The following is a 27,626-nucleotide window of genomic DNA, read 5'->3' as shown; positions in this document are numbered from 1 at the left end:
AGGAAACATTGGATGGGTCCTAAATTATTGCCATTAGTAATGGAGAATTTTATTTTATTATTTCTAAGATCTATGGCTCTGATAATATAGTACAGAAGATAGTAATAGACTTTCTTACACAGAATTATAGAATTGGAGGGGAAATGAATGCAGTTCCCACCTGAAACCCCCCTTGTCTCCAACAAATGTGGCTACTGCCCCGACCATCATACCTTTCTTTGCAGGACTGAATCTCAAAAACTTTCCTTTGAGTTTCTCAAAGTGATCCACAGGCTCCAAAGTCTTCCAAGCTATCTGGCATACAATCTGAAATACAGATTCTTGCAAGTCTGTGTGGACACTTAATGCAGGTGTGTATATTTATGTGTGTGTGTGTGTGTGCACATGTGTGTGCACGAATGTAATAACATTAAATGTAGTCCAAAATACCTGGGGAAGTGTCATGAGGTTATCTTCTATGTGGAATGAATGGAATGTGTATATAATACATGACTTATGTGCATGTGTTGTATGTACACATACATCCACAGATACAGTGATATGCTGGTAAATGCTTAACTGGTTCTTCAAGGGGGGAAGCCCTGGTTTGTTGTGTTTGTCCATTTCTATGGTGTAGATCTTCTCACCGTGGCTGATTTCAAGCTCTAGTAACTGAGCATGCACATCCAGCTGTCCTGAGTCAGCAGGAGCTGCTTCGAGCACACCACTGCTATAACCCTCTTCCAGTTCTTCTTTGATTGAAGAAGAGGGTTGAACTAATGGACAGCAAAGGTGTTTTTACATTTTAACCTCACATTTTTCTCTATTTACATCTATACATACCATAATTAATTGGTATAGTTTGAGTAAGGAAGTAGGTGGTCCTTGGTGCCTTTAATCCTACTATACCTAAAAAGTTTATCAAAGCAGAGCTTTAAAGGCCACCCCCCAAATCTAGGGCTTTGAAGTGTGCTGCTTCTCCCAGGGTTTCTAATCCCATGTGCTTGCAGAAATGTATTTTCAACTGGCCTATTTATCATCGCAATCATTTCTTCCCATATGATCTGCATATTTCACATGTGTTTTCCCTTCAAAATGACTTCTTTTGTTTCAGATGTTCAAATGAGAAATTTTATTCCGTGTCCCACCAAAAGAAAAGAGGAACAAAAGTTAATTGTATCTGAACTGAAGTGTAAGTGCGGCCCTATTAAATAGGTGCAGTTTTGAGCTATTGATCGCAGCACACAGGAAAAGCTTGTCATGTAAAGTCAAAAGGTTAATGTAATTACAAGAATGGGCAGCAGGATCAGCTGTAGCCCAGAAGTGGCGAATAACTAAAAGCTGCTTTAGAGACACATAATGTTGTCAAAGCATAAATAATTCATCCTAGCATTCGAGAAGAAATTACTCCTCTGTTCCAGCATATTATTCAGCCATTAAAATCTTGCCTGCTAAAGACTTTTGATGTAGTCATATTTTCAGTTCGAAGTCATCCTGAGACATGCCACCATCATTAAGCCTTATACTATATAGTTTTCTAAGTATTAGAGAGGATGTGAAACAGATCCACAATTTGTTTAGTAACCACTGTGCAGCTCAGATAAGAGGAAAGAAGCTGCGAGAATTTATCCTGCATCTAGTAGCCAAGCAAGGATGAAGATAAAGCAACGAGGGGTGGAATTCTTAATTCTTGAGCTGGGCCAAATTCCACTCGGTCCCATTCTTTGCTGGCACCTAGTCTTTGTTGAATCAATCCCTGAAACACTTCTCCAGTACCAAAAAGTAGAAAAGACGTGAGATACAGCAACAGGTTCCACTACCCTTTTTGTAAGTATTCTCATGTGACCTGCTCACTAACTCTGATAAAAAAATACTCTGACAACATGATTTGGAATTTAATCTGCTTTTTGTTCTTATTTTCCCTTCACTCTGTGCATTTAATAACAAGTTTTTACATTATCTATGGCAGAGTGGTAGCTGCAGGGCCCTCAGAATCAATAGCCAACTGCTATCTCTATAGTGACCACAAATAATATTTAGATTGTGTTGTGCTCAGAGTAAAAGACGTTGCATGAAACAACTAACATATACATATATTTTTTAAAAATCACATAAAATCATAGTGCCACAGAGACAGTAGAGTGACAATTCTCTGTTTCACCCCCAAATCCATTCTCTACCCTTCTTTTCCCTGCCCATTTCCCTTGGAGGGTGAGCCAGGATTCTTGATCCTCTGGCTTCTCTTAAGGGATCAGTTAAAGGGAGAGCCCAGCAGAGAATCAGGAGAGAATTATGGGTTTTTTTTCCTCTACTCCTCCATGCATCAGTCCAGTTCTGGAGGTGGTTGTGGCCTTCCATAACTTCTTTGGAAAGATCTTTCTTTCATTTCCCTGATCTGTAAGCCTTGGTTAGCACTTTTCCCATCCCTTGTTCCTGTAGACCTATAAGATCTCCCACCACTGCAAGTCTCTGAATGCTCTGGTGTCCTTTTTTGGTACCCTGTCAATAGGCACTGTATTGAAAGTTTTCAATAATCCCAGATGGCATGCTATTTTTCACCAAGGCCCTGCCTGATATAGTTAGACAAGGAACTAAAGGACAGCTCCCCTTAGTATGTTCTCTAGAAGAAAAACCTTCTCACCTGTTCTTAAGGCATCACTACAGTTGCTAAAACCATGATGAAAAAACCTGAGAGAAAGTCATGTCAAAACAAGACTCTGAGGAAAGCAGATGTGGCTCAAGTGACTCAACTCTCACCTACCACATGGGAGGTCCTGGGTTCACTTCCCAGTGTCTCAGAAAAAAGTGAAGAGAGACAGCGAGCTGACGTGATGGGCTGGTGCAATAAGCTGATACAACAAGGTGATGCCACAAGATGCCACAAAAGATGCAAGGAGGAAAACATAATGAGAGACACAACAAAGTAGGGGATAGAGGTGACTCATGTGATTGGGTACCTCCCTCCCACCTGGGAGTCCCCAGTTCAGTTCCTAGTGCCTTCTAAAAGGAACATGAGCATACAATGAACAGACACCACAAGTGCAAACAATGAGGGGATGAGGAGAAAAAATAAAATAAATCTTAAAAAAAAAAAAAAAGACCCTTAAACACTCAGACACTTGGAGAAAGGTGAGGAGTTTTTAACATTCTAGGTCATGACACCAACCACTCCTAGGGGGCCCTGACATGCGTCCAGCTCCCTCCTCAACCTAGGATGGAACCTGGCTATGCCTCTATTTAAAAGGCAACAAGCCCAATCACCCCACCAGTGGAAACAACTGCATATTCCACCTCTGACTGGGCCCCACCACAGATGGGAATGATTCATTATAAATTTCAGCTTCTCCAATCATTAAAAATTTTTTCTGCTTTTAAACTAAAAACGACGTGCTTCTGGATCATTCCTGGTTTAGGATTTGCAATAAAATAAGCAAAATTATAAGGAAGGACTAGAAAGCACGTATCCAAAATGCCCAAGACACCCCCATTCACAGACCTAACCAGCAGGGCAGTAAGGACCTTTGTTGGGTAATACATGCTACAGCCGGGAGGCTGTGCTTCACTGCAGATTCCTCCTAGCTACTCTCCACAGTAGCAGCAGAGGTTTCTCTTCAGCATCAGCATCTAGAATCATCCTTGACTTCATTTTTTTTTACTCACCTTCATACTCAATCCATTACCCTATGGTATCCTTTCCACTTTTAAAATGCATCCCAAATCTATTTCTCTCTTTCATCATTAAAATTTGGTACAAATTATCATCATCCCTTGCCTGGATTAATATGAATATAACAACCTTTCTCCTTCTAGTCCTACCTTCCTACTATTTCCTTTTTCCACAGAGCATGCCAGTATTATGTTTCTAAAATATGTTTCAGATTGCTTCATGTCCCCACACCCCCCAAAACACTGTGAAGGCTCCCTTGATCTTCAAGCTCCCGTGTGAACTCCCCCCTTCCTCTCCCTGTTCTCCCCATTCACTGAACACCAGCCTCATTGGCTTCTTTCCAAGCCTCAAATATGGCTCCTTCCCACCTCATGGACTTCTTGGCTGCCTACTTCTTGCCATCCAAACCTCAATTCTAATTCTACCCCCTGAGGGAGCTCTTCTCGACCACACTCTCTAATGCCCTGTTGATTAAACTGGGCTCCGTCACATCTTACTAGGCTGTTTTCTTCTAGTATTTACTGATATCTGAAATTATCTCATGTATTTTTCACTGCCCATCTTCCTAACTAGAATGTGAGCTTCATGAGGTCAGGACTGTGGTCTGCACTATTCATAGTGCCTGGAATGATTCACCAGCACATAGTAGGGACTCACAAGGATTTGTTGTATTTGAGTCATCAATTTACAGAAATAGAGTGAAGCAAAATGGTGTGGCCTCATGTTTATGGTTTTCTCCAATATTATCAACTAGTTATTTATCTTGAGCTCAAATTATTTCTCTCTACCTTCATAGGCCTTAGCCTGGCCTATCACTGGTGGAAAATACTAGAATACAAGTGATGTGAAATTACTTGCATTTTCAATGATGTCTCATAAGTAATGTTTTACACATGGGTTCTTATACATAATATTAACCAACTTGTCATGGAAAGGACATGGAATTTAAAAATGCGGAAATGGAAAAATGAGAGAGAGGTGACAATAACAGAAAGATGATCCGAAATCTAAGCCTTTCCAAAGAAGAGCAAATCCTCTTCATACAAGACCACTGGAGAGGAGCTCTAAGAGTGCTGTTACTCCCTTCTGCAAACTTCAAAATCAAAAGCTTAATACCTAAGATTAGGCATTTTCTGATCTTGCTCTCTACTCATAGCAAACTTTATCTTTACAGCCTATGTTGAAAGCTCAAAGGAGCATCGGCTCTCAATCAGAAATCACTCCTTTAGACCTTGAGCCAGTTATATAACCTTGCTGAAGTGCCTCCTCATCTGAAAATGAAGATGCTGGTAATACCTGCCTAACCGCTGCACAAGGTTTGGGGTGAATCAGATTATGTACTGTATCTGTAAGTGGTTTGTGACATGTAAATCGATGCCCAAATGCTTGCCATTGCAATCATTACTGTTGTGAAAGCAAGAAAGACTCAGAGAGACAAGCAGGAGCAACCTACATCAGGCATTAAAAGGATGTACAGAATATATTCTCCAAGTGCTACCAGTTAGAGAGAAAATGAGGAAGAGAGCACACACTTGTAGAGGGGTAAGAGCTTGATGAGCCTGGACTAGAAAGTTCTCATGGAGAAGAGACTTGAACAAAGAACCGAAGAGGGGAGTTATCAGTTGGCATGCAGAAAGAGGGAAGGATGATGAGGGGGAAGGAGCCACTGCCCAGAGGTCAGATGTAAGAAACAGAAGCAGAAGTATGTGCAGGAAAATGCCAAGCAGGTTTATCGGACAGGAGGATAAAAGCTTAAGGTGTAACAAGGAATGAGATGAATTAACCACAAGAGGAACCAACTGGTCTAAGGGCTTAAGGTCCCAGACGAGGAGACTGCATCCAGGTCTGGATGCAGGCAAGGACATGGTCAAAAGTATATCCAGGACCACTGAAAATCCTAGCACCCTTCTTTGGCATCCGTGGAAGAACGGTGCCCGGATTGAGAGGGGAGGAGTTTCCCACTGCAGTTTAGCAAGTCAGGCCACATCTGGAGAACTGGGTTTTGTCACAAGTGCCACATTTTTTAAAAGGTCAAGGACTCAGAAAGCACTTGGAGGAGAGTGGCTAGAATGGAGAGGCAAATGAACAGCACACCGTGCAAGGAAGAATTGTGCCTGGCTATGTGCAACCCAGAAAGAAAAGCCAAGAAATGTGATTAAACTTTCTTTTGTTTGGGATCACTCAGCTGACTTTTAGAGCTAGAAGAGAGGTTTATGGAGAAGCCCACTTGCCTGGAAGCTAAAAGGCTTGGATTTACCTCCAAATGTGCCACTGACTTGTGAGCATACAGCTTAATGTCTAAGTGTTCAGTTTATTTATGTGTTTAAAAAAAACCTGGTTCAACTCAAAAATTTCTACTATGTTCATCTAACTAGTGGCAGGGGCACATGCAATTACCTAGTTATTTAAGTCTTGTGGTTACTTGTTTCTCCAGAAATACTGATTAATTTTCCTGACCCTCCTTGGGACTTAGCTAAAAGGAGGCAAAACAGAGCAACAGACAAGGGATACGTTTGTCAGTCATGAAAACTAGGTAAAATAGTAAACCCTAACAGTGTATTGGGATACCATTATCCCAAAGAAATCATACTCTCGGTCAGAGATTAGAAGACCTCAGTGAAGGTGTGGCTTAGAGAGAGGAAAGTCAAATATGAAGAAGATAATCTCAACAGCATTCAACAGAATCCTCGTGTTGCTAACACTAAATGTTCCTACACCTCAGAAGGGGAAAACAAAGGGTTCTGTGGTTAAAGTAATTTGGGAAATGGGAGGATCAACAAAATGAAGGAGCTTTCTCCACTGCAGGATTTCTCAGCACCTTTAATATGTTGAAGAATTTTGCGACTCCGTAGGAAGGACATTGTACAAAGCAGTTTCTTGTATTTTTTTTTTTAAGCCACAGAGGTGACTTTCATCCTCCCAACCCCTACCACCTCCCCCCTGCAAGCATTTTCAAGGGAGTAGTGTTTGCCCAACACTATTTTACACAAACACTGGAGGGCTCTGCCTCTGGGTTGGATGGTCCTAGTAGGGATGATAGGAGAGCCCAACTCACCTTGAGAGATGAGAGCAAGAATCCCTAAATTGACCATTAAACACCAATTAAGCACCCACTATTTACCAGTCGCTAGTAGAGGAGATTGGTATCATTCCTGGAAAGATGGACAGGACCAGATCAGTTTGACGGAAGAGTCTTGCAGTTTAATAGAGAGGGCAATATGATCCAAGGGGCAGCCAAACACTAGGTGTGTTGGAGTGACATTGAGATCAGTCTGGAGCTGAAGGTCAAGTAATGGAGGATAGAGCTGGAATGGGGGTGGGGGGTGGGGGAGCTGATTAAAAGAGCCTCAAATACAGGAGGTTAGAACACTGTCATTCCGGCAATGACTAGCTGCTGAAGTTTCAAAGCAAGTGTGTGACATGACCAGAGCCCTGATGCCACCTCCAGCTTTACAGAAACAGTTTGAAGATGCTGATTACTCATTTGCCTCCATCACAAGGTAGAGAAATTTTATTTCTGTAGCAAAACATTCACTTGGTTTTAGAAGGGAGGGAGAGAAGTGAAGGGGGAGTTTCTGTTTCCTCTCTTCTTCTGGCAAATAAGCAATCCTTCTGGAGGAGGAAGGGGTCCAGCGGACTATTTTTAGATCACTGCCGGTAGACACCAGTGATAGAAGACATGGAAGTGTTCTAATAAAAGATTCAGATATTCTGCTCAGCCAGCTCCTCACAGTTTAAGTAAACATTCTAAAAATAATGCAATAAACTTATACAACCAGTAGAGATAAGCTGTGGATTGCAAACAGATTTAAAATGCTTCCTCATTCATTTTGAAGGTTACTTTGAATTTCGGCCAAGAAAAAGCCACCATAGTCTTTAAGTGAAGGAGCCTCCAAAGAAGTTTGGATCTCTTCTTTTCAAATTTGTTCCTGAGCATTTTTACATGAACTACATGGTAACACTCATGGTACTCCCTCGGTCATCGGGACCAGCCCTTCACCAAGAGCAGAGCAGGATGCCAGGATCCGTAGGGCCCCTCCTCATTCATTCACATGCCCTCCCTCACTCTGGGGGCAATTGTGTGGGTGACTCAAAGTCAAGGAATTGGGATGGAAATGAAGCAGGGAAGAAAAAGTTTAGAGTGATTGGTCCTATCACCCACCCCCACCCCCAGTCTTATCCTTCCTCATCCCACCCCATAATGGTAGGCCCCAGCTACCATCTGTTCTTTGATGCTGTAGGATGAGGAAGTAAGTAGCCAGGCTCCAAGGAACTCTTTCTGCCATCCAGGTTTTCTCAGATGAGGAGGTGGGGGGAAGGAGCCATCGATAGTGGGCCAAAGCCGCCTTCTTGATTCCTTAGTAAACTATATTGGTAAGTGGTACTTTAGAAATCTATTTTTTTCCTACAAATATCCTAAATATTATATATTGCTTCCAGTTAAAATACCATGAATCTGTATTGGAAATGTTTCTCCTTTAAAAATTCTATTTGACACAAAGGGAGAACATTTTGTCAGTTTTTATCATTTTTATCTTGCCATGTGGCAGAAAGGAGAAGTCTCAAATAGCTAAAGCTCTGAAGAGAGATGGGCCATTTGCCTGACAGCTTATAGCTAACCTTGGGAAAGAGCAGAAACTATACAGGAAACCCTGAGAGACAAGCCCTATGCCAGCCTGCAGCTGAGATTGAGGATCTTGGGCCCATGAAGACTCAAGAGGAAGAGGAATCCCAGAGGGGAAAGGCTGAAACTCAGCAGAGATTGCCTGCCATCTTGCTTCAACACATGGCAGCTGACTTTGGTAACTGTATTAGTCAGCCAAAGGGGTGCTGATGCAAAATACCAGAAATCGGTTGGCTTTTATAAAGGGTATTTATTTGGGGTAGAAGCTTACAGTTACCAGGTCGTAAAGCATAAGTTACATCCCTCACCCAAGTCTCTATTGCCACGAGTTGGGGCAAGATGGTTGCCAACATCTGCCAAGAGTTTAGGCTTCTTGGGTTCCTCTCTTCCCAGGGCTCCATTTCTCTCTGGGCTCAGCTGCTGTGCTCACTCCACAAGCCAGTTGTAGACTATCAGGCAAACAGCTCTTTCTCCCTGGGGCTTCTGCTGTATCTAAGGAGCAGTCCCATTTCTCTATGTTCTTCTGTTTGTTCAATTCCAGGCTCCAGTTTAAAACTCCAACTCTCTTCTCTGCCATGCAGAGAAGGGGGCGAGTACTCAACATCCCACTGATGTGCCCCAATCAAAGCCCTAATCATAACTTAATCCTGTCCAGGTACAGACCTGTTTACAAACATAATCCAATATCTGTTCTTAGAATTCATAAACAATGCCAAACTGCCACAGTAACCAATACCAAATGAGGTATGAGAATGACAATTCCATGATTAGTAAAGCTGTCATGGAAGCAAATGGATTTGTAAGAAGCCTCCTGGTATATGTACTTCACTTCAAAGAGTACTTATGGAATATTTTCTCTGTGCAAGGGCATTATACCAGGTGGAATGGGGTTGGATGCAATGATGGAAATTAGACCGGGCATGCTCTCAAAAAGATTATAGTCCAACAATGGAAATAACAGAAGTGGTCAAATAACCTCAATGGCAGATCAGCTAAGTCCATAAAAGAAGTATAGAAAAATGTAAGGGTTAAAGGAAGTTAGAGAGAAAAGAAAAGGCTTGAAGAAGGAAATGGAACTTGATATATCATTGAAGGGTAACTAGAAATTTGAGAGACAGAAATGGGAGGACAGTTGAGTAGAATAAATGTATGAGGGAGAGATATTGTTCTTGTGAAAGGGACAATATGAGCACAGGCAAGAGGCAGAGAAGAGTTGTGCAGTTGGAGGATCAAAAGTAGTCAAAGTTTTTAAGAACATAAGATATAAGGGACTACAGTAGTGGAAGATGGACTGTAGTTAACAGGACAAATATGAGAATGTTCTCTCATGAACTCTAACAAATGTATAATACTAACACAGGGTGCTAATCTGGTGCATTGGAGGGTAAATATACCAAATGTATGACATGGGTTATAATTAGTAGTAATATTTTCACAATACTATTTCATAGTTTGTAACAAATGTTTCACAACAATGCAAGGTATTGGTGATGGGTGATGTATAGGAGCCCTGTATGATGATATGCCTGTTTGTTTTGTAAGTTCACAACTTTTATTATACACTTATTGTTTATGCATGTTCATGTATGAATTATATACTTCAATAAAATTTTGTTTTGAAAAATAAAATTATATTTGAATTATGAAGGTTTGGACTCCCTTTGTAATTTAATTAACCTAAGGAGATCCTTCTATTGGCAAGTCTGGGTTGGAAATAAAAAAACAACAAAGAACTGGAATGACTAGAAAAGTAAAATATTAGACATTCCTAATTATTTTCCAGGCTCCTCTTCTGACCTCCTGGAAGCCTTTGGATTCCTGAGCACAAGTCACAAACTACTGCTGCTCTGGCTTTCAATTCCTCAACAGGAAGCCAGCCTCCCCACCCCACAGAGGGCACTGATTCTGGCAAGTGAAAGTGTTGGCATTGTTAGTGAATGCAGTCTGACTAAACAATAGAGAAAGTGAGGTTCATCTGTTCATCAGAACAGACCTTAAGAGGAATATTCAGTTGTCACTCTCCCACCTTAAAATGAAACTGCCTTCAACATTCCCCTTTTGAAAGAAAGGCCTGAAAGGCAAGCACTTCCTTTTATCCAGGCTTCGCTTACTCTAAATAAAACTATCAATCCAGCCCTGCCTTGGAAGAGAGTGTGGGCAACATGATCCAATTCCATCACCAGTCCAGCCAGCTCTCTCTCCAGAGCCTGGCGCTGTCCTGAAAGCTCATTTATGGAAAGATATAATCAAGTGGCCTCCAAGGGACTGCCCCCTGGGGAACTTTTGTGTCATTGCCTTGAGGAGAAAGAAATTCACCTTGAGCTGCAATAAAATGACATTCCTTGCACGGTGTCATGTGCCTGATTGAATTCATTGGAAAATAAATGCAGGCTGCCCAGCATCTATCTGCTGGTGGTTATGTCGGAGCAAAGAGGCAGGCAAGAAGATGTTGCATAGTTACGACACGTGGCATTCATCTTCCTTCAGTGATGAATCAAGAGACAAAATATTCACTCTGTTAGAAACACAATATACAAACCAGGGAAGCAAACCAGCAGCTCATTATTGTTTCAAAACTGCAAACTGAGCAGAGATTTCAGCAGGGAATACAGGCAGCAGAGATGAGAGCTCAAGGACACATGCCCTCTCCTTAAGGGCTTGACAGAGTGAAATAAATCAGCTCCATTGAAGGCCCAAAGTAGCCCCCACTGGCAAGGAAGTGGGGGAGTATATTTGCTCTCCCTGAAGTTTCTGAAGCATCTTTGAGGCTAGTCAACTGCAGGAGGAACCAGATGAAAGATGCTCAGGATGGGAGTGGCTACTGGTAAGCATGATGTGCCCACTTCCCCTTGAGTGCGGGGACAGAAGGCCAGATCCATGCTCACTGGGGCCATGCAACAGATACTGAGTCCCCAGGCCTCCCAGTTATCACTGGTGATGGCTAGGCTGTGACTTACCTAGAATATGGATTAGCAAGGCAAATAATCTGGGACCTGGCAAGAGCCAACCACCATCTGAGAGAGCCAGCAAGACAGAGGAGGGAGAGCAAGTCCCTGAGGATGCATGAGGAGGAAGACAGGCAGGGGAAGCAAGCAAATGAGCCACCAGCCATCCAGGGAAGTTATGAACAAGGGACAACATGATTGTCCACAAGGGGACATTTTCCATTAATAAGTATGTCCATCTGGCCACAGCAAAGGGGGGCTACCCCTGACAAACCAGGATGTAGGTTCACTTTCTTTATGGACAGTGTCAGGAAAGAAAATGGGAGTGACTTCACATTTGCCCTCCTTTCCCTGAGGAATATCTATGCCCACTTCCCCGTCTAACTGCAGTCCAGAAAGCAGGGCGTGATACAGCTCCAAGAGGGCCAGCTCCAGCGGAGGCTCCTCCGCCCACTGGACACAAAAGAGAGGTCATTGGGTAAGACATACTTGCAATTGGGTCCAGGCGTTGGCACTTACTAAACCTCTTGGAACCTCCGTTTTTACATATCCAGAATGAGAAGTAGAGACTTCCATGTGGGGTGATTGTGAGGATCCCGCGAGATGACATGCGGTTATAAATATCACTACGTGCTCACCAAGTGCACAATTCTAATCCCATACCTGATTTCTAGGTATTTCCCACTTACTATTTCGTTTAAGGCACATAATCTGGCACAAAGAAAGTTTTCAAGACATGCTATCATTATTAGCTGTGAGGATTTTGCTCTTCTGCTTTCTTTCTTGGGTTATAATTTACACTGCATTGCCTGGGAAGCCCAAGAGGCCATGAGCCAAATACTGCCATTGTCCCTGCCATCACAGAGGTTAGAGTCTCAGGATTTGTGTGTGTGTGTGTGTGTGTGTGTGTGTATATACACACACACATATATACATATATACACAAACTGATAAGTTATGAGAAGGAAAACAGGCAGGGCACTATGAGAGAGAATCACAGGGTGAATCTATTTTAGATGAGATGGTCAGGGGAAGCCTTCACTTGGAATTGAGCTTGCAACATTGTTGGTAATAATAATTTTTATAAAAACTAGAAAGAGTCTAAGACTATATCAATAATCGACTTGTCAAATATGAGACAATCTCCATAATAGGATGCTTGTCAGCCATTAAAATTGTTATGTATCTATTTGCTGAACCACCAATACTAAGTATTTAGTGAAAAAATAGGGAAGATAAACTATCATGATGGTCTGATTGTCTTTTTGGAACACTATATATTAAAAACCATATTTCTTTTTCTAATGCTATTTCTATCATGAAATAGCAAACATTTTTTTGTGTATCTTATCTCCCAGTTAACTTTTGAATTTGTGTCTTCTCTTTATAAGTTACGTACTCAAGAAATTAATTAATTTTATATGCATCGAAAGAGGTCTTTGTGATTTTAAAAATTAGATTCTACTAAAATGATGGCTAGTATTTATTTAACACCTAATGTGTGCCAAAATTTGGCACATGCGTACATCATTCTAAAGGGCAGAGGCTCAACATCAGGTATTTCAACAAAAACATGATGAAGTTATCACTGCCTTTCACCTAATTGGCAAGTCAGAAAGTTGGCTGTTGACTGCCTTTCATAAAACTGTTCCAGCTCTTTTCCTGGAGGCTATCAGGCTGGGAGTTTTCCTCCCTTTTGTGGCCAGGGGCAAACAACTGAAATAATGCAGTATTGCCTTTGACAGCCTCCCATCTGCCTGTTTGTTCCACTCCAGACATCTTTAGACACCCAGGCTCAGCAAGCCCCTCGAGCCCCCAATTCTATGACACACGCAGACCTTTACCCCCACCCTGAGTTCTCTTCAACAAATATCCTCCTTACCCAGCAAAGAGAAGTCTTCTTTCCTTTGCACAGCTGGTCTATTCTAGGAATTAGGGAAAGGCAATGTGATTTAATTAATTTATTCTGAAGTATGAAATAGCTGACAGTCTTTTGACCTCCCTGGAGTTATATGCACTGAAGACACAATGAAGATGTACAAGGGGAAGGAACTTGCTAAGACAAATGCCTTCTACTGGAGGAATGTTAACTAGTATGACCAACTTAAGTGAAAAAATCCAGGCTGATGACTTTAGACCCTCCTGGAGGCAGGGGTGGAGGCGGGGTGGTAAGGCAGTGGGGGACGGGCCCCTTCATTTTAGGATGCACTTGTTTTTCACAGTTTCTTCCTTTTCTACACTTCAAAGACAGGTGCTCTAAAATCTCCGCATTTTGTCTTGCCCTGTTTTGTTTAGGGTTTTAGAAAATTTGCCCACGTTGGAGACAGGGAGGGCTCTGGCAGTACCAACAACGGGAGTGGGCTCCCCATGGGTGATGTACAGTGCAAGGCAGGCCCACACCATTTCTCCCATTTGTACTCGACATCCAACCTCACATTTCCTGTCTCCAAAGAGTCTCACCAGACCTTAAGTTGGCCAGGCCGTGAGAAAACTGAGAAACCACACTGTCTTGGTCCAAGGAAATGGAGTCACGGGGCTTACATTTTTCTCTTCCATTAGCCTTCAAGTATTTTAATGAACACCAGATTTTACTACTTGTTCCTAGGGGAGGATATTTGAGTTTTCTGTGGCTCATTTTATTTTTAATATTGAAAAATCTTTTCCTTCAATGAGGCATAACCATAATTGCATTTCTAAGAAGTAGGCCGTGTTTAGTTAGTGGAACTGTTTTATAAACGTGATGACAAAAATTAACTTAATGATCCTTTTGTAAGTTGTGCTTTTTTAAAAAAATTATCAAGATCTGAAGGTTTTAAAGCTAACTTGGATCCTATAATAAGTGAATACCAATAAACAACGACTTTTAAGAAGTTCTCCATGTGCAATATAAAGGGTATTCAAATTGCTCCATCTAACCACAAAGAAGAGCAAATCATCCCCCCAAGTATAAAGTGATTTAAAGACAGGGAATTGAGAACTAAATTTGAAGCTGACATTTTGACAGCCTCATGACCTAGTTTCAGGCACAAAGCTATACAAGAGTGACAAATGAGGTAAAAGAGGAGAGGCAGCCAGAGAAAAAGGGAAAGAGGGTGATGCGATGAAGTGAGGAAAAGGAAAATCAGAAAAACAATTAAGAAAGAAACACAAGAACAGAATGTAGCAGGTAGGCTGCCTGCTTTAAAGTGATTCTTTGGTAGGTGATCAATAAATTGAATTTATTTTTTACTTCAATACACTGAAGACCAAAGCTCTTTCTATTAAAACTTAATAAATTGGTGGAAATTAAGAAAGGGGGTGTGTCAGTCAGAGTTCTCCATAGTAACTGAACCAATGGGACATATGTGTACGTACAAGGAGATTTCTTTTAAGGAACTGGTTCATGCAATTGTGGGGCCTGGCAATTTGTAGGGCAGGTTGGCCACTGGAAGTTCAGATAAAACTTGATGTTGCAGTCTAAAGGCAAAATTTCTTCTCTAGAGAATCTCAGTTTTCCCTATTAAGACAACCGATTGGATGAGGCCTACCCATATTCTCAAGGGTAATCTCCTTTACTTAAAGTCAACTGATTGTAGATGCTACTCCCATCTACAAAATACCTTCACAGTTGCATCTAGACTAGCGTTTGACCAGACAACTGGACACCATAGTCTAGACAAGTTGACTCAAAAAATTAACCATCATGGGGTGTGTGTGGAAGTTTTATAATAATTTTTCTAACTATTTAGGTGATTAACACCAATGTAGGAGTTTGATGTAGTTACGAATTCCAAAAATAGATAGTGGATTACTACCCTTGGTGGTTGGGGACTCACAGATAAAAGCCATGGCAAAGGACAGAGTTGGGAGTTTTCTGATGTTGGAGTTTGATGCTGAAGTCTTAAGCTAGAGCCCCAGGAAGTAAGCACACAGAGAAAAGAGAAGCAAGCCCCAGGAAAAGAGGACCTGAGCCAGGAGAAGAACACAGAGGAATAGAGATGGCTCCTTAGACATGGCAAAACCCCAGGGAGAGAGACAGAGCTGTTCACCTGATAGTCTACAGCTGACCTTGTGGAGAAAACAGAGGAACTGAGCCCAGAGGAACCCAGGCAGCCTGAACCCTGGCAGATGTCGGCAGCCATCTTGCTCCAACACGTGAAAATAGACTTTGGTGAGGGAAGTAACTTTTGTTTATGGCCTGGTATCTGAAAGCTCCTATCCCAAATAAATACCCTTTAAAAAAAAACCAACCAACTTCTGATAATTTGCATCAGCACCCCTTTGGCTGACTAACACAACTAGATATCTCAAATAACTGACGTTTTTATTGTTGTCATTTTCAACTTTATCACTTTCTGTCTTCATGTATAGGTTGACATCACATAGGCAATGAAATTTCTAAGACGCTGAGGTGGATATTTGATTGAGGATATTCTTAAATATACTCATTTCTTTTGAAAAATAGATGACCTCAAACTTCCCTTTTCATTCTCAGTGTTTCTGGGGTTCAGAAACAACATTATGGCTTCCAAAATAACCAAAAGAAAGGGAAAGCAGACTATCCCACAGGCTACAGCCAGTATCCTATATGTATTTTAGTTTCAGTTCACCCCAGATCCCCACTGCTTTCCAAGAGTGGTTTATCAGAAAAGCACTACTTCTAGTTTTGTTTATTACTATAAATCATCTTTCTGTGCATGGATTAGCCTAATACTGTATCTATGTAGCACCAACCAATTGAATGGAATCTAAAGAATATACTCTTAGTGGGTATTTCAGAAATACTTAGGTGTTCATTAATATGTATCCAATATGGGGTTTCAATTTCAGGAACTTCCCTTTGTGTGAATAAAGCTGGACAGAATGCTCCAAAATAGTCAATCTAAGTTCAAGAGAGAACCCCTAGAGGCGTAGCTTTATAGATAACTACAGGAATGGTTAAAAAGAACCAGGTCCATGCTTTAGAATGAAATTCAGTGTACTAATTTCAGTGATGGATAGGACATCTAGACAGAAGATCAATAAGGAAATAGGACTTGAAAAATATCATAAACCAACTAGACCTAACAGACATAAATAGGATACTTCATTCAACAAGAGTAAAATACCCATTCCTTTCAAGCACACATAGTCATTCTCTTGGATAGGCCATATGTTAGGCTACAAAACAAGTCTCAATAAATGTTAAAAGATTGAAATCATATATCTTCTCTGTCCACAATGGAATGAAGCTAGAAATTATGATAGAGGGAGAACTAAAAAATTCACAAATACATGGAAATTAAACAGTACACTTTTAAACAACCAATGGGTTAAAGAAGTAATTACAAGGGAAACTAGGAAATATCTTGAAATTAATGAAAATGAGAAAACGGCATATCCATTATGGGATGCAGCAAAGGCAGTGCTGCGAAGGAAATTTATAGCTCTAAATGCTTACATTAAAAAAAAAAAGCTCTCAAATCAGTAACCTAGCCTTATGCCTGGAGAAACTAGACAAAAAAGTGCAAACTAAACCCAAAGTAAGCAAAAGAAAGGAAATAATTAAAATTGGAGAAGAGATCAATGAAATGGAAAATCAAGCAGTAGAAAGAATCAACAAAACTAAGAGTTGATTCTTTGAGAAGATCAATAAAATTGACAAGTTTTATCTAGACTGACAAAGAAAATAAGAGAAAGTATGCTAATAATAAAAAGCTATAGAAGGGGTGACTTTGTTGCTAACTTTACAGTAATAAAAAAAATTACAGGAGAATGTTATCAACAATTGTATGCCAACAAATTAAATAACGTAGAAGAATTGAACAAATTCTCAGAAAAACAGAAATTACTTAAACTGACTCAAGAAGAAATAGAAGATCTCAAAAACAAGTCAAGAGATTGAATCCATTATCAAAAACCTCCCAAAAAGGAAAAGTCCAGGACCGGGTGACTTCACTGGTGAATTTTACCACAAATACAAAGAAGAATTAACATCAATCTTTCTCAAACTCTTTCCAAAAACTGAAGTGGAGGGAAGCCTTCCTAATTCATTCTATGAGCAACAGCCTAACATCAAAGCCAGATAAAGATATTACACAAAAAAGAAATTTACAGACCATTATCCCTTATGAATGTAGATGTGAAAATACTCAACATATTATTAGCAAACTGCATATAACACAGATTATACACCAAGATCAATGGGATTTAGCCCAGGAATTCAAGGGTGATTCCATATAAGAAAATCAACCAATATAATACACTATAGTAATAGAATGAAAAGGGGGGAAAAAAAGATCATCTCAGTAGATGCAGAAAAGACATTTGACAAAACCAGCACAATTTCTTTAACACTGAGAAAACCAGGAATAGAAAGGAATTCTCTCACCATGATAAAGGGCATATATGAAAAGCCCACAGCTAGCTAGCATCATACTCAATGATGAAAGACTGAAAGCTTTCACCCTAAGATCAGGAACAAGACAAGAATGCCCACTATCACCATTGATATTTAAAATCATACTGGAAGTGCTAGGCAGAGCATGTATGCAAGAAATATAAATAAAAACCATTCAAATATGAAAGGAAGAAATCAAACCATCCTTATTCAGAGATGACATGATCCTTTATATAGAAAATCCAGAAGAACCTACAAGAAAGTTACTAGAGCTAAGATATGAATTCACCAAAGTACAGGGTACAAGATCAGTACACAAAAACCAGTGGTGTTTCTATATATGAGCAAGAACAATCTAAAAAGAAAAGCAAGAAAACAATTGCATTTACAATAGCAACTAAATGAATAAAATATCCAGGAATAAATTTAATCACAGATATCAAGGACTTGTCTGCAGAAAAAACTACAAATCATTACTGAAAGAAATTAAAAAAGATCTAAATAAATGGAAGAGATGCTCATGGATTGGAAGACTTAGTGTTCTGAAGAAGCCAATAATGAGAAGCAGACTTGGCTCAATGGATAGAGCATCCGCCTACCACATGGGAGGTCCACAGTTCAAACCCAGGGCCTCCTTGACCCATGTGGAGCTGGCCCACGCACAGTGCTGATGTGCTCAAGGAGTGCCATGCCACGCAGGGGTGTCCCCCACACAGGGGAGCCCCACGCACAAGGAGTGTGCCCTGTAAGGAAAACCCAGTGTGAAAGAAAGTTCAGCCTGCCCAGGAGTGGCCCCGCACACACAGAGAGGTGACACAGCAAGATGACACAATAAAAAGAGACAGATTCCTGGTGCTGCTGACAAGAATACAAGTGGACACAGATGAACACACAGCAATGGACACAGAGTACAGACAACTGGGACAGAGGGGGAAGGGGAAAGAAATAAATAAAAATAAATCTTAAAAAAAAAAGTCAATAAGACCCAAAATGATTTACAGATATAACACAAATCCCAATGAAAATTCCAACAGCCTTCTTCACAGAAATGGAAAGATTAATCTTCAAAATCAAATGGAAGGGCAAGGGACCCTAAATAGCCAAAACCATCTTGAAAAAGAAGAAGTTGAAGGACTCACACTTCCTGATTTCAAACCTTATTACAAAACTACAGTAATCAAAACAGTGTGGTACTAGCACAAGGACAGACATATCAACCATTGGAATAGAATTGAGAGTGCAGAAATTAACCCATACATCTATGCCCAAATAATTTTTCACAAGGGCACCAAGTCCACTCAATGACTCACTGAGGAAAGAACAGTCTCTTCAACAAATGCTATTGGGAAAACTGGATATCCACATGCAAAAAAAAAAAAAAAAAGAAAGAAAGAAAGGAAAAAATGGATCCCTACCTCACATTATATACAAAAATTAATTCAAAATGGATCAATAATCTAAATATAAGGGCTAAAACTACAAAACTGTTAGAAGAAATCATGGAGAAATAGCTTCAGAAACTTTATTAGGTCATGGGTTCTTAGACCTTAACCAAAAAGACAAACAATCCAATTTTTTACTTTTAAATGATAAAAGGACTTGAATAGATATTTCTCTAAAGGAGATATACAAATGGTCAATAAGCACATGAGAAGATGCTCAAAATCATTAGCCATTAGGGAAATGCAAATCAAAACCAAATGTGGAATGCATAATGGGTGCAGGGCTTCTGTTTGGAGCAATGGGAAAGTTTGGTTATGAATGATGGTGATGGTAGCAAAACAATATGAAGGCGGCGGACTTGGCCCAGTGGTTAGGGCGTCCGTCTACCACATGGGAGGTCTGAGGTTCAAACCCGGGCCTCCTTGACCTGTGTGGAGCTGGCCCATGCACAGTGCTGATGCGCACAAGGAGTGCCCTGCCATGCAGGGGTGTCCCCCACGTAGGGGAGCCCCACACGCAAGGAGTGCGCCCCACCTCCGTAAGGAGAGCCGCCCAGCGCGAAAGAAAGTGCAGCCTGTCCAAGAATGGCACCGCACACACGGAGAGCTGACACAACAAGATGACGCAACAAAAAGAAACAGATTCCTGTGCCGCTGACAACAACAGAAGCAGACAAAGAAGACGCAGCGAATAGACACAGAACAGACAACCAGGGTGGGGGGGGAAGGGGAGAGAAATAAATAAATAAATCTTAAAAAAAAAAAAACCAATATGAAAGCAATTAATCCCACCAAATTGTATGCTTGGCAGAGATTGAAATAGGAAATTTTATGTTATATATATATATATGCTTCTACAATTAAAAAAAGGGAAAAGAGACAATGACAATTACATGTAATATATGGTCCTAGACTAGATTCAATAATGGAGAAGAAAATGTCATCAAGTACATTATTGGGACATACAAAAAAAGAATTTAAACTTCATTATCACAGTTAAATTTCTTGAACTTGATCATTGTTCTTTAAAATGGTTACATCAGTGAATGTCCTTGTTCTTAGGCAATATACATGGAAGTATTAGGGAAAAGCAATGCTCTTGGTACATTTTACAGCTGGTCCTGGAAACCAGCCTGGCACAGCCACCCCAGCAGCATGTGCACCATACTACAGAGAAGGATCAAACAATGGCAGCCAGCCATTCTCCCATAAACCGCAGTAATGCCTCTCCCAAACATCTGACATAAACAAGAACAGCAGCAACAAGGTAACATAAGGTAAGTACTGCCTCCCCAGGACAGCTTTAATGCACCATCCATGTTTGGAGCTTTAGGGTACCAGCACTGGGTATTCCTGTTTGGTGGGCAGCAATGATCAGGACTGATGTATGGACTCTATAAACAAACCCAGTAAACCTTAGAAATGTTAAAAAAGACTGGATTTCCTGACATCAATCAGGTGAGGTTAGAACAATGAGAATTAGGTATTAATATCATCATAACCCATTCACACTCCTACATAGAGAAGGGCAGGTAAACTGGTTCCATTTTGTTTTGTTTTTTTTCCTGTTAACTATTACACAAATCCACTGAACAAAGGAAAGGCTGGAGATGCCAAGGTAGTAACTTAAAGTGCCCCACATGCCTTGTGGTAATAGTCTCCAATTTATGCCTCTATTAACAGGAGAGTTTTGTTTTGTTTTGTTTTTAATATGCTAGGATTTAGGGCAAAAAAAGCTATACACGTCTTCCAGGTTAAGAATTACTTAGCATGTGCTCTCATTATTCAAATGCTGATTCTTCTGGTCATGCTTTTCCTATCACTTCAACAAGGCCAGGTGTGGCTGGGAGCTTTGATGTTTAATAGTTTGTGAATATTACACGCAGAACTCATTGTGGAGATCCAGTCTTATGCTGTCCATATTCAGGCTTTGGATTAGCAAAACCTCAATGGATTTGCCCAACATTTATGGTATTCTGAAAATGAATGAACTGGGTTTTCATTTAAACATAACTTGAACTTTAAAATGTTTAAAATAAAATTTGTCATAACAAAATGAAGCACTGTTTGAGACAAATGTTCTAGCCATGGGTCGGTAAACTTTTTCTGTAAATGGCTAGATAATAATATTATTGGCTTTACAGGCCATGGGGGTCTCTGTCACAACTACTCAGTTCTGCCTTGTACCTTGAAAATAGCCGTAGATAATATGAAAATGAATGGGCATGGCTGTCCAATAAAACTTTATTTACAAAATCAGGCAGCGAGTCCACAGGTCATAGTTTGCCAACCCTTGTTCTAAGACCTTCTATTTTGCCACAGATACCTTTTTGTTTTGTTTTGTTTTGTTCAGTTCTGTTGTGTTTTTAACAGTGGCTGTCTTTGAAGTTATGGCTTCTCTCTGAAAAGAGAAGAGATCATAGATTTCTGGAGATGGGGATACAGGCCTTAGAACTGTGAAATGCCTCTCTGTGCAAAAGTATCAGATTATCAAACAAAAAAATGAATTGAATTATTTTAGTAAATAAATATTCCTCCAAATTTTAAGAAAAATCTCAAAGGGGAAAATATGTACTGAGGTAACCTCTTAGCATTGTTTTAAAATAAAAGATCTGGCAAATTTGTAGCCTAATTATAAAACCATACACATACACACATTGAAAAAGATGATGCTGTACAGAAATGATAAAAAAATTATCTTATTATGTGGATTGATGAATATTTGAAATGCATAGCTACATAAAGTCACATCTCACCATGTGAGCAACAAAGCTGCGTCTCTTGATTGCTGATTAAGCCCATAAATTCTCAAGAATGATAGGCATGAACAGCAAAAGCCAAAAAGAGAAACACACATGCAAAAATGGAGCTTGCTGGAGTCTCTATCCCTGACAACCATTCTCAAAGCCATAAAAGGGCTTGCACATTAGAGAAACCAATGGTTTTTCATTAGCAGATATCATTTCCAAAGAATATGTTCATTTAAACTCTAAATTTTCTTTCTTCAGAAAATATTCTTTATAGGCCCACAGTTAAATAAAACTTCTTTTTCAAGCAGTGAGCATGCAAGGAGAAAAAAAAATGTGATTTCTTTTGGTTTCTATCATAACATAAACATAAATTCCTCATATAATCCTCCATTTTACAGAGCAGAAAATAGTTCTGTTTAAACTTGAAAGATAAAATGATAATTCCTATCAGTTTATCTGATAGGTTTCAATAATTTCTGTAACTTCTTTGTGCAACTAGACTAGACTAGAAAGTTCTCTTTGACACAGATTTCTTTTGTAAAAACTGTAAAAACTGTGCTTGTTGTTTGTGACAGATATTCTTTTTTTTTGACCATGCTTCTTAACTCTTTTAAATCAATATGCGGTGAAATTGGCCTTTGAAAATAGAGCTCTATGAATTTTAACATATATAGATTAATGTAGACAGCTCGACAACGAGGACACAGAACAGTTAATATTCCCTCATGTTCTCCCTCCACCCTTACTCCCGACAACCTCTAATCTGTTCTTGTTTTTTTTTTTTTTTGAGACTTTCATATAAGTAGAATCACAGACTATAATTTATTGCAATTGACTTCTTTCACTCAGCATAATGCCTTTGAGATCTAGCCAAGTTGCTTGATGTATCGGTAGTCCGGTCCTTTATCTTGTCTAACAGTTTTCCATTATTTAGATGTACAATAGTTTGTTTATCTATTCACTGTCTAAACTTTTTTTCAATTTTTTTATGATTATGAATAGATCTGCTGCAAACATTCATGAACAGGTTTTTTTGTGCACGTAAGTTTTAATTTCACTTGGGTAAAGACCCTGGAGTAAGATGTTGAGTCATGGGGTAAGAGTACATTTAATTTTGTAAGACACTGCAAAACTGTTTTCCAGAGAAGTTGCACCATTTTGCCTTCCCAGCAGCGGTATGGGAGGGTCCCAGCTATTCCACATCCTCACGAGCATCTGGCATTGTCAGATGTTTGCTGTTTTTTCAGTCATTCTAATCGGGTATAGTGGTATCTCATCATCTTCCTTCTTTTAACAAAATAATAATTATATTACTTTCCTGGGCTCTATTTTTAAATTCTTGCTAAAATGTTTAACTGCCAGGCCTCTACTCTGCTCTCCGTGCTAGAGAATCTGTGCCTTCGGGAAAATCACAATCATTCCTTCAACATCTTTGTTTCTTTTTCTCCATTCTTGGTTGGGCCAAGTGAATGGTAGAGAGGGTTCCTACTTCAGAAGGAACAAACTTATTTATTGTGATCCAGTCAGTGAGTAAGTTGCTAATAGAGAGTGAATCGTTCTCTCTGGACTAACACCCTATTGGCCAGGGATTGGCCATGTTGATTCAAGTGTGTGAGGTGTGTTCTAAGGAGTAGAACTAGATTATTCTAGCAAGGTAATGCACCTACATATTACAGTACATATCCAGGCTTGCCATCTGTAGCTGTTTGATATAGTTATGAATTCCAAATATAGATGTTGTATTATGTTTGTAATCTGTAATCATGCTTATTACTAGGCATGGTTGAGTTACAATTAGGGATTTGATTGGGCCATGTCATTAGGGCATTGAGTCCCCACCCCTTGGTGGGTGGGAACTCACAGATAAAAGGCATGGCAAGGGACAGAGTTGAAGCTTTTGATGCTATGGTTTTTGATATTGGAGTTTTGATGTTGGAGTTTGACGCTGAAGCCTTAAGCTGGAGCCCTGGGAAGTAAGTTCACAGAGGAAAGAGAAGCCAGCCCCAGCAAGAGAGGAACCCTGAGCCCAGGAAGAAGCAAGTCCTGTGAAGGAAGGAACCTTGAACCCAGAGAGAAGCAAGACCCTGGAAGGGAGGAACCCTAGCAGACATTGGCAGCCATCTTGCTTCAACACAGGAAAATAGTCTTTGGTGAGGGAAGAAACTTATGCGTTATGACCTGGTATCTATAAGCTCCTATCCCAAATAAATACCCTTTAAAAAACCATCCAATTTCTGGTATTTTGCACCAACACCCCTTTGGCTGACTAATATACCATCCGACGGAGAGTTCTAAGAAATACAATAGATCTGTATACATGTTGACAATCCACACTCTAAGTAGCTATACAAGAAGCTAAACTCCTGAAGCCAACTCTATCTTTTTAAAATATCTCATCCTTGAGGTCCACTTTCTGTGGGCTAATAAACAATGGTAATGAAGAAAAGACATAAGTGGACCTTTCAGCTCAAGGACTCATTCTGAAAACTACCAAGGCAGAGAGAGTGGAGAGGAAAAGAGTTGGGACGAGGATGGTACTGGGGAACATGCCAATAAATGACTAAATCCTGCTCTGGATTCAGTTCCTTGGTTTTCCATTTCCTTGAAGTTGACCTTAAAGTGACATACAGATGGACGGATAGCATAATGGGGAAGTGATGAGCTTTGCAAAATTGTGGAAGTGAGAATGAGAAAATTGATGTTATGAGTACATACATAGGGTGTTGTAAAGAAGGTTGTTTGCATTTTATTCGTTGAAAGTTTTCAAGATTGTGGTAATATAAGATTTTAAAAAATAGTTTTTAAGAGGATAATTAGACAGCATTTCATAGGATAATTTGGGGATGATAAAACAGAAATGAGGGAAACTACTTGAGAGACTCTTAAAGTCATGTTGGCCTAAAATCATCTTGGCCTAAAATCTTAATGTAAATTTTGCTTTGTCCTCTGCTTTATTTCCCAAGACCAATCAATCCCAAATTCCCATTTCTACCACTTGTCCTTATTTTACCTCCTCATGATTCATCCCTCAACTATACCTTAATGCTTCAACTACAATTAGCATTTACATAACAAGGGATGCTGGCTTAGAAGTCTTTTCTCAGTATTTTCAGTGTAGATTTTTTTTTTTTCATCCTTTATTTCCTAAAGGAGATATTCAAGTTCAGTGTGATTTGAGTCAGCATAGTCCAAGTTCCTCAACCACATTTCATTGCAGGGGAGGAAGGATGTTGGTGACATAAAATATTACATGAGGCCCCCAAAAACCTTTAGGAAGAACTCAGGTTGCCATTCTTTTCAGAGCCCCCTTTTTTGGATGAATTTGGAAAGAGGAAGCTTCTTAATCTGGGCACTCCCATGGATGGGACTCCATGAAGCACATAAACAAAATCTGTCAAAATGACATGGCTAGGAAAGCTGAAGTGGCTCAAGCAACTGGGCTCCTGCCTACTATATGGGAGGTCCAGGGTTAGATTCCTGTGGCCTCCTGGTAAGGGTGAGCTGGCTTGTGTGGCAAGCTGGCCCAAGCGGAAAGCTGGCTCACCAAGATGACTCAACCAAAAGAGACGCAGAGGAGAGACAATAAGAGATGCAGCAGACCAGGGAGCTGAGGTAGCACAAGAGATTGAGCACCTCTCTCCCACTCCAGGAGGTCCCAGGATTGGTTCCCAGTGCCGCCTAAAGAGAAGACAAGCAGACACAGAAGAATGCACAGTGAATGGATACAGAGAGCAGACAATGAGGCAGAGGTGGAGGGAGGGGAAAATAAATAAATAAATAAACAAATCTTTTAAAAACAAACAAAAAACAAAATGACTTGACTCTAAATTCCTGGTTCATTCAAGAATTTAACATAGTATCTTGAAAGTAGTAATAACTTTATATACTTATTAAATTCAATTGGATTTCACTATCTTTTCTGATACATCTTTTCTTGGCCCATTTCCTTCCTTGCTATAAACCATATAAAAATGAGCAGTTATGGGGGTAAAGGTTTTTGCAAAAGAAAAACACTAACAAATTTTACATAGAAATTACAAATGGCTATAAAACTCTTGGCTTGTCAAGACACAATTGCCATGAAAGCATATGATTCTATGCCTAGAGAATAGAATCCTGTGGGTGGTAACTTTGTTGATATACAAACACACTTTATTTAAAGTTCAGAGGGAAATTTTCCATCAGAAAGTCTTCTGATTGATTGCCAAAGTCAATTTTTCATTCACCCTTATTTCCTAGCTCTAAGAAGCATTTGGGGACAAATCTTTGAACCACCTTTTTAGACCCTCCTTAATTACATACACCTGGTCAATAATTTACTAAATAAAATCAGCAAAAGTCAGATAAACTTAATGTTACTTTCTAAGTATCACTTAACAGTCCTAGCCCTTGCCCATTCAGTGACTCCATCAACCAATAACTTAATCCTTCTGCATTTTCAGAATGAAAATGCCCCTCTTACTGGTTACAAACCAAGGAACCAAAATCAATATTTTAGCATCTGATAAGACTTGTGTTAGTATGGTCTTTTCAGAATATCTGAATGTAAAATTAATCTCATCATTTCGGAGGTAGGATGGCAGACTTTATTTATTTTAAAAATAAATGATACAAGATGAGTGAGCAAGATATTACAGTAAGGAATATATTATACACATCTTTCCATCTACAGTGGATATCACATGAGGCACTTCCATACACGCTATCTAACCAGTACCAGATTGACTTGACCAATCCAGGTGTGCAAAGACATCTAGCTTTCCTATGTACTAGGGAGTATGTTTTTAATTGACTACATTTTAAAAAGCTTCAACAGGATCAGTTCCGTTATTTTCAGTGTTATGACTACAGGGTTTTTTTGTTTGTATGGTGAAAAAAAAAAAAGTCCCTTTCCAGTGAACACATCATTTATTATGATTCCAATGTCAGAATCTGTTTGAATTTTCAGAAGAGTTGCAAATAATTATACCAACCCCATGCATTTCCCTGTACTCTTTACCTCATTCATTTCATACAATCATGTATCTGAGCATAATTCATCAAAAAATTATTGAACATAACTCTGGGAGAAGCCTTGGTGAGTGTACTTTGGCACATATTTCTAGGCTTTGTGTCCAAGACTATGGGTGTAGACATTTATCATTTTCCTTTGTGCCAACTTTTGGAATGTCTGGATTATTGGATTCTAAAAGAATAATTAAAGAGATATAGCTTTTAACTGAGTCTGCTGGTCACCTGACACACAACCTTAGACAAAACACTTTTTGAATCCCGGTTTCCTATGTCTATAAATGCTTGGGTAAGAAGGCAATTATTAGATAATCTTCCATGTTCCTTCTACCAGCAGTTACCTAGGACTCCAAGGATAAATTTTTTAGCACCACCAATCACTCTGTGATTATTTATATGTTTAGCAAACAATTCAAGAAACTCACAATCATAGATTCATGGCCCCATTCTTTCACTTGTGCCCCATCTCTGGTATCTCTGCATCACTTCCAAGCAGAAATCAACCACAAGACAGCTCACTAAATTCAGTCCCATGCTTAGCTCTTTGAGGTTCCCCTCTGCCTCCTTGAAAATAGCCAGGTGGCCTTTTCTAAACCACTTAGGATTAATTAGTCACTGTTTACTTGTAAGCCTCAGTCCTCTCTACTGCTCACATCTGCTTCTTGTACTCAGTGTTTCACATCTATCACTGCTCATCGTTACCTCTGATGAGGGTAGTCAGTTACTGGGGCAAACTTTCAGCCGAATTTTGTCAGTTTTCTTCATGTTGGCACACTCAACAAATATTTTCTAAAATAAATCACCGAATTTGATTAGGGAGAAAGAAACCATGGGCTAACATACAATCCGTG

This window comes from Dasypus novemcinctus, chromosome 7, assembly GCF_030445035.2.
Source record: "Dasypus novemcinctus isolate mDasNov1 chromosome 7, mDasNov1.1.hap2, whole genome shotgun sequence".
NCBI classification, from domain to species: domain Eukaryota; kingdom Metazoa; phylum Chordata; class Mammalia; order Cingulata; family Dasypodidae; genus Dasypus; species Dasypus novemcinctus.
Note: the sequence above shows the minus strand (reverse complement) of the source record.